We start from the raw sequence: 9,302 nt of genomic DNA on the forward strand, positions 1-9,302 counted from the left end.
TTGAGATATGTTTTAGGTTGGGGAAATCTCAAAGCAGCCTCATGTGCCTCCTACACACTCCCAAGGGATACAAGCTCCTTTTCCTCTGCTGCTAGAGAGTCTCTGGAAGAAATTTTGGCAAAGCATCATTTTAACTTAGACATGACAGAAAACTCCCAGTTTTGTGGGCAGCTTTTTATTATTTTTAAAATAATTGCTAGGAAGTTATTCCTTTGGTTTAGTAGAAATTGGCCTCTTTGTAAATTCCATCCATCAGATTTCATCCAACCATTGGACAAAACAGAACACATCTATTTTCTCACTTAATGGTTTCTAGCCGTTACACACTTGTAATTAAAATCAAGCCTCCTACAGAAAATAAGTAGAAGAGATGAATAAAGTGTTTTTAAGAGCTACTGGAGTAATGGAGAACTTCCAGGTCAAAACCCAGGAGAAAATCTAAATCTAGAGAAAAGCAATCATGTTGCTTTTCCCCCGTGAGCAGACATTGACCTTGGATTAAGGATAGGGGGACTAAACTCCCCTAGTTTTTAGCCTCATATGGCTAAAGAGACTAGAGCTGGATTCCAGAGCCAGTCAAGGGGGAGTGATGGGAAGCTAGTAATCCCCCATTTTAGGTGTAACCCCAAAGGAATATATCCAAGAAATAAAGGTGAATCAGAAATAAACCAGAGAGTAGACATCATGAGCAAAGCACACCCTCCAAGTTGAAGAAATTTATGGACAAGAAGTTATCATTGAAATTAAATAGTGGCAGACATGTCCAAGGAATATTGTGGGGATTGGATCCCTTTATGAATCTTGTGATAGATGAATGTGTGGAAATAGCAACTAGTGGGCAACAGAACAATATTGGAATGGTGGTAATACGAGGAAATAGTATCATCATGTTAGAAGCCTTGGAACGAGTATGAACAATGGCTGAGTTCACCAGAGAAATCAACGCTTCCACGTGTCCCCTCTCCACATTTTACTACCAGAAAAATTGGGTTGTGTACATTTTCTTACTGAACTTTTTTGTTAAATAAACTTTTGTAATAGCCAAAAAAAAAAAAAAAAGAAATAAACCAGCCCTGACAAGGGCAGATTCATGTCATCTGAATAGCCAGTAAAATCTTAAGCTATAAAGCTGGGTTAAGGTGATCCTTAATTATTAGCTTCCCTAGCTTCAGTCAGAACTAACAAAAATCCTTTTTGGTGAAATATAACATCACTTTTGTTCTCACCATTTTTCCCACCAACAATTTTGCACTACAGTTAGGAGAACACACTCAAAAGCAAAGTAGGTATACAAAGATGTAAAACAAAATGACTGATAATAAATAGAAATAACAGAAGATAGAGTCAGATCCATGGAGTGTCCAGTTATCAAACTTATCAGATAAAGACTTTAAATAACAATCCCTTCTATATTCAAGAAGATAGTAGGCAAGGTTAGATATTTCACCAGAGAACTAAAAGCCTAAAAAAATAAGAAAAAATAAAATGAAAGTTCTTTAACTGCGAAGCCACATAATAAAAACCCAAATGATAAGTGTAATAGCAAAAGAGTCAATTGGAGTCCCATAAGAAGAAAAGGGTGGAAAAGGTAGAACGAATATTGAGACAAACAATGGCTGAGAATTTTCTAAAACTGATGAACATCAGTTGATAGATCTAAGAAGCTCCAGAATTTTACAGACTGATATCATCTCTGTAGGTTTCTCTTTTCCATGTACAATAACTCTATCACCTTTCATATATGACACTATATCCAGATTCATCTCCAAACACCAAGGCATCTGCATTCTTCCTCAAATATAGTATCTTCAGTAAAATCTGCTACTTCAGATGCAATTTCACCACTATCAAGTACTAGATGATCAACTCTCCCTGAACTGTAACTATAAACACATATTAAGACCATCTAACTTTCATATTTAGCTTTCGTATTTAGCTTTCATATCCTCATCTCTTCTCTATTCTTCTTCAAGCTTTACCATTTTGTCTATTATACACAGGAACAATGAAAAAATATTCTATCCAGTGCTTTTCTGAAAACAGAATCCTCTAAATTTGCTGAAGATGTCATTTATGTAACCCTGAATGGAAAGGAATCAAGATTAGTTCTCCATGACATGTTCCCAGTGAACCTATGCTGATGACTAGAAGTCACTGTGTGATTTCCAAAATGTTGGCAAACCGCCTGTTTAGTAAGAGTATATTCTGACATTAACCAAGGGTCAACACAATTCTACTAGTTTCTGAAGCAATTCTTGCCCCATTAACAAAAATAAGTATATGATTTTACTATCTCAAATATTCTTGAAACTTTTCAAGGTTTCTTGACTATGAGATAAGTCACATTTGCAAGTTCTTTTCAGAGTCGGGGATAGACTTCATCTGGGTCTAGACACCGAACATCACCTACAAGGTCTAGAAGCTCTCTTAGTAATTCCATCACATACACTGGCTCATATTGCATTTCCTATCCATGTTTAATCTGTATTTTCCAAGCAACCACAATGACTGAGACAGATCTAATAGGTGGGTCATCCTAATATCTCCTTTGGAACACAGTGAAAACTGCTACCTCTGCCTGATATGTTCCCCTTTCCCTGGCCCAGCCCCTTGTGTCCTGGCTAATTCACAGTCATCATTCCAGAGGCATCACACGTGACCTACCATCTATCTTAGCAACTTCTTTAACTCCTCAGTCTGTGCTAGAGGCTTCTCTCTGGAATCATATAAGCACCCATTTCTTGCCTGCAGCATGGTATTTACAATTCGTACTGTACTCATCCTTCTCTTGTTTGTATTGTCAGCTGAACTGCATGCAGTTTGAGGACAGGGACCAGTTCTTATGCACTGTGTTGTATGCTTAGCATGTAGCATATGACATATGTCACATATGTCTGGAAATTGGTTTTTGGATTAACACTGAAGTGTTAGAAGTTGGGTGGCAGTTGAAGTTGAGTAAGACAGAAAAATAATGTTGAGTGCAGAGATAGATGTTTACAATTCCAGAAAGAGGACAGAAATATCTGAGGTTCATTTTCATTGACTGTAAACTCTGAAAAGTCTGTATCAGTGTAGAATCAAGCTGATTTAAAAGGTCCAGGAAATAAGCACAGGTGTGCCTGATGACTTAGTCACAGATGTTAACCTCATTATTACTTTGAATATTAAATAGTGTTTATTTAGTGTAAATCTGTTTAGTGATTGTGTAATTATTATGTTTATACCTAATATTGAAATCATAATTGATTTGATTATTAATACATTAAAAACAATTTAAATAATTGTGTTCAGTCATTAACCTTGAAAATGATTTAAATATCCAACACTGCTGCTGCTGCTGCTAAGTCACCTCAGTCGTGTCCGACTCTGTGCGACCCCGTAGGCAGCAGCCCATCAGGCTCCCCCGTGCCTGGGATTCTCCAGGCAAGAACACTGGAGTGGGTTGTCATTTCCTTCTCCAGTGCATGGAAGTGAAAAGTGAAAGTGAAGTCACTCAGTCCTGCCCGACTCTTAGCGACTCCGTGGACTGGAGACTACCAGGCTCCTCCGTCCATGGGATTTTCCAGGCAAGAGTACTAGAGTGGGGTGCCATTGCCTTCTCCAAAATATCCAACACTAGGGGATTGAATTACTCAATGTACAATAAGACAGTAGAAGAGTATGTATATTCATTCACTTAAAAGTTTATGAAATTGTGTACTTATTGATATATAAATACTTTCATAATCAAAACTATGTTAGAGCTGCAAAACTGTGCATATAAATAGAATATAAAATAGCATAGAAAAATGCAGGGAAACATAACTTTATGAAAGGATCACAAGTGATTGAAACCTTTTTCTTAAAACTCATCTATATTTTCTGAAGTTTGTTCAGGCAAAATTATTCAATAAATGTGGTATTTTGTTAAAAAAAACAACAAAAAAACAAAAAAACAAAGACTAAAACTACAACTTTAAAAAGACTTAGGGTCAGTGTGTACCGTATCTTCCCATCTACTGGGGTATTATAAGACTCAAAAAAGATAAATGTGCATGAAAGCACTAAGCAAGCTAAAATATTTTTGAAGCATTTCTATTACATTGTAAATGTAATCAATAATATTTTTGGCAATATGGTCCCAGAGGAAAGCAAATCCTATAATATAAATGTTGGTGAGTCCCAGAAAGCTAGGCAATCCTGGATTCTCTGTGCAGCACTTAAGAATAAAGCTGAAACCACTAAAGGAGGCCAGCTTTTGAGGTCTGGAGTCAGCACCAGGGCCAATCTCTCAGCTGCAGCCACGCCCAAGTTCCCAGTCAGTCTATGGACAGAACCGTTTGTGATTCTGTTCATTCCCCTCTTCTTTGTCAAGACTGATTTAATCTCCAAAAGCCAATCCTTTGGATTTGTTCAGAAATGTACTGCTTTTAAAATCCCAGCCAGCTTTGGAGAGTAGCCACCTCCCTTCCCTGGCTAGGCTGATCCGCACTCATTTACGCCAGGAGAAATTTACGCATCTCTTCTCACCAGCTCCCTTGGTTCTTGTTAATTCCCTAATCATACTGAATTATTTGGAATTGACTGTGTCATCCTTGGTCACCTATAGATTCCCTCACTTCATTACTCCTTGGCCAAACTGTCTTTGGAGGGCTTCTGTGACAGATTTATATTCTGAGCAATAGACAGGAATGTGTTTCTCTGCTTTTCCTTTGCTTGTACCACATAAACATGTCCCAGGATACTCCCAGGCAGGAGCAGAGGGTCAGACCTTGTTCACAGAGGGCCCCCAGAGAGGAATCTTCTGAAAGGGGAGGTGGTCAGCAAGGGAATGGGATTAGCCACCAAGGGCCTGATTCCTAGAGGTGTGTTTAAACTTCAACATGCCTCTTGATAACCAAATGACTTAATTTTTCTATGGAAATATTTATTGTTTAAATGTATATGTTGGAGTCATTGATATATCTAAAAAAAACTATTTCATCTTTGGGATTTCAAACAATACTTTTATACATGTGCTGGTACACTTCAGCTAAACATATCACCTAGAGACTGCCATCATTGATTAGTGGTTTAATGGAAGTGTGTGTGTGTGTGTGCTCAGCTGCTAAGTCAGGTCCAACTCCTTACAACCCCATGGACTGAAGCCTGCTAGGCTCCTCTGTCCAAGTGATTCTCCAGGCAAGAATACTGGAGTGGGTTGCCATTCCCTTCCCCAGGGGATCTTCCTGACCCAGGGATTGAACCTGGGTCTCCCACATTGCAGGCAGACTTTTTACCATCTGAGCCACCAGAGAAAGAAGGTTGGTCAAGCTGAATTCATGCAAAACAATTGGAGAAGACTCTTGAGAGTCCCTTGGACTGCAAGGAGATCAAACCAGTGAATCCTAAAGGAAATCAGTCCTGGATATTCATTGGAAGAATTGATGCTGAAGCTGAAGTTCCAATACTCTGGCCACCTCATGCGAAGAACTGACTCATTGGAAAAGACCCTGATGCTGGGAAATATTGAGGGCAGGAGAAGAGGACGACAGAGCTTGAGATAGTTGGATGGCATCACCGACTCGATGCACATGAGTTTGAGCAAGCTCTGGGAGTTAGTGTTGGACAGGGAAGCCTGGTGTGCTGCAGTCTGTGGGGTCACAAAAAGTTGGACATGACTGAGAGCCTGAACTGAACTGAACTGAACAATTATTCTGAAACTTCTAAAAATTTTCATCAAAACACTAAAAATCCTTATTGTAGGCTATCAACATGAAGGCAAACGAAAAGAAATAGTAAAACTAATATTTAATACACTGTAACTTAAAATACTTGAAGAGAATTAAAGTGTTTTATTTCACTGGGGGGAAAAAAGGCTTAACAAGAATGACTGGCTTCTTGATAAAGAAGTAGCATCTTTCCTAAGCTGTGATAGATTTTCATACTTCTTTCTACATTTGAATCCACTTCCAACACTTTATCCTCTGTACTTACAGTTTGTGAAACATCTCTGAGAGTTTCTTTAGTGTGTAATGTTTCCTGGTGTCACTTCTTCTGGGACATCATCCTTTTCATGACATCTTCCTCATTTATGTCAATAAGTCTGGCCTTACTAAGTTCCTTGAAACATACTAGAGTTTTCAGCAAAGCAGCAGTGTCAATATTCTTATGACCAGCTACTTCTTCTATAAACCCAAGATATTTCATTCAAATCTTACTTCTACTATTATCACGTTTTATGGATTTTTTTTGCTGCACTTTCATTTTTATTGGCCAAATTTCCTCTTTTGATTGTCTTTCTTTGTAAAATATTATGTAGGTTTATCACTGGGAGACAGAAGGCAAAGCAATGATAACTTTCACTGTCCGTATGTGAACTGAATAAAAGGTGCACAATAAGCAATCACCACAGACTTTAAAGATACAACGGTCGTTTCTAAACATGATGCATATCTGTTGTTTATGTAAAAGGTTTTCAGACTTAGGAGCTAACGATGAAATCTATGCCTAGATTTCTAATCTAATCTAACAATGAAATCATAATTACTATGTCATGGTAAATAAAATTTGAACCATGTTATTAGGGACTGGTGTTATTTAACTGAACTGTAGAAGCTAAAACTTGTGTATGTTAGAGTCATGCAGAGAGGGCTGCCTATCATCACCCAGGTGATACAGGAGCAGTTAGGTCTTTGGGAGCAAAGAACAGATTTTAGGAAGTATGTACGGATGTATCATCAACGTCAAATACTGACCTCCAGGGAGGTAAAAGGAATGATTCTGGCATTATTTCTATTGCGTTGTCCGTTGAGGACCTTAGTGAACAAATTGTGAAGCATATATCTAATTGTAATAGGTTTCAGAGAAAAGCACTGAGAAATTTGACATTTTGAATATGAACTACTTTTAAGAAATTTGGCAATAAAGGAAAAGAGGGAGTTAAGACTGGAATTAGAGAAAGGCATTTAACATTTTTAGGTAAGAACTTCCCTTTACTATGAAATCACCTAAATGTGTAGGTATGACCCTAAGAGATTTAGTCAACAACTTCTAAACTTCAGATACATCTTATCTGCAATAGTCCCCAGTAATATAAATTACTATGGGTTTAAAAACTTTAATCCACAGAAAGGAAATGAGAACTATCTGGCATTTCCCCTCACTCTTACCACGGGGCCTCTTTCTAAGAACTCATGGTCTCTTATTTTGCCTACTCTAGGGTTAACATTGGTCAACAGAGATCATTGTCATAATTATCACTCTTTCAGTCTTGAGATTTTTCTAAGAGACACTTTAAGACATCTTTCTGGCATCTGACAACTTGAAAAACCAGAAATCAAACAACATAGATAAAATGGTTTCAATGATGGCATATCACTGAAATGATAATAGATGAAAAATATATTTCCCTTGGACCACTGTTCAATTCTCAGTCTCATTACCTCAAATTAGTAAGGATTTTATTAAAACAGATACTCAAGGGCTTTAGAACTCAAATATCAACTCTACCACTTAGTAATGTGTAATTCTGGACAAATTATTGAATATCGCTCATCCATAAAGTTGTATACTAACATCTCCCTCATGGGGTTGAGATGAGGATTAGGCAAAATTATATAAGAAAAAGCCTTGATTATTGTTTTGTATTAGCTTGGAAGACAACCAAAAACTGTCACTTCCCTTCTAATCAATAAGAATGACAAGCAAGAGATTTGAGCCCAGCGTTCAATGCAGGAACTGGGATGATAGTCCAGTATGAGAATGAGACTGAAACATGAATGGATACCTTTGAAGTTGAAACACCTTGCATACCCCAGATTGTCTCAATAAAGCATCATCACAATAGATTTTACACACACACACACACAACTGGTATAATCATCTATCATGCCTGCTGCTGCTTCTGCTGCTAAGTCGCTTCAGTCGTGTCCGACTCTGTGTGACCCCATAGACGGCAGCCCACCAGGCTCCCCATCCCTGGGATTCTCCAGGCAAGAACACTGGAGTGGGTTGCCATTTCCTTCTCCAATGCATGAAACTGAAAAGTGAAAGTGAAGTTGCTCAGTTGTGTCCAACTCTCACGACCCCATGGAGTGCAGCCTACCAGGCTCCTCCGCCTATGGGATTTTCCAGGCAAGAGTACTGGAATGGGTTGCCATTGCCTTCTCCATCTTTCATGCCTATTCTTTCTCAAATTTAGAAAGAGAGTGTTGAGTCAAGTTCATTTTTGCCCACTAGGAGTCAAGGGTTTTCTTATCAAGCTGATTTTGGATGCTGACAGGGCAGCTCTGTCACTGGCACAATCACACCTCAAATCTGCTTAGACTTTTCAGAGCTAGAATCTATTTTAATCTTATCATAACCAAGTGATACATTTGTTCACTCATCATCTGCCTTCCCATTGCCCATCCCCCCAACCAAAGACAAGCTTATGCGAGCAGGGACACCGTGGTGTTTCTGCTGTACACCAGTGTACACCACAAGTGCACGATGGAATAAAGGTATGAAAGAGCAACTCCATAAAATACAAAGGAACCAAATAGACATTTCTCCAAATAAGATACACAAATGGCTGACAGGTTTGTGAAAAGTGCTGAACATCACTAATGATCAAGGAAATGCAACTCAAAACAGCAATGAGATAGCATCTCACACCTGCTAGGATGACTAATTTTAAAAAAGAACCATAAAAAATGTTGGAAAAGATATGGAGAAAAGAGAGACCTGGCATGCTATTGGTGGCAATGTAAATTGGTGCAGGCACTAAAATAAAAGTATGAAAGTTTCTCAAAAATTCTAAAAATAGAACTACCATAAGACCCAACAATCCCACTTCTGGATATATATTCAGAAGAATTGAAATCAGGATCTCAAAGAGATATGTGCATTCTGATATTCACTGCAGCATTGTTTACAATAGCCAAGATATGGAGGCAAACTAAATATCCATCAACATGGATAAAGAAAATGTGGTATGTACACACAATGGAATATTATTCAGCTTTAATAAAGGAAATCGTACCACTTATAATAATGAGGATGAACTTGGAAGACATTATGCTAAGTGAAATAAGCCAGATACAGAATGACAGATACTACTGGGTTGGTCAAAAAGTTTGTCTGGGTTTTTCATAAGCTGTTATGGAAAAATCTGAATAGACTTTTTGGTGAAACTAATACATGATACCACTTATATGAGAAATTTAAGATAGTAAACTCATAAAAAGCAGAGAATAGAATAGTGATTACCAGGGGCTAGAGAGAGGAGGAAACAAGGAGGTCTTCAATATTACTAGGGGGTACAAAGTTTTAGTTATGCAAGATGAATAAGTCCTAAAAGT

General features: G+C 38.0%; 1 pseudogene; it reads left to right on the plus strand.

The window, feature by feature from the left end:
- Positions 1-523: 523 nt before the first annotated feature.
- LOC107131426 (small nuclear ribonucleoprotein G-like) lies at positions 524-1,004 on the plus strand (annotated as a pseudogene).
- Positions 1,005-9,302: the final 8,298 nt, after the last annotated feature.

Source organism: Bos taurus, chromosome 2 (genome assembly GCF_002263795.3).
Source record: "Bos taurus isolate L1 Dominette 01449 registration number 42190680 breed Hereford chromosome 2, ARS-UCD2.0, whole genome shotgun sequence".
NCBI lineage: Eukaryota > Metazoa > Chordata > Mammalia > Artiodactyla > Bovidae > Bos > Bos taurus.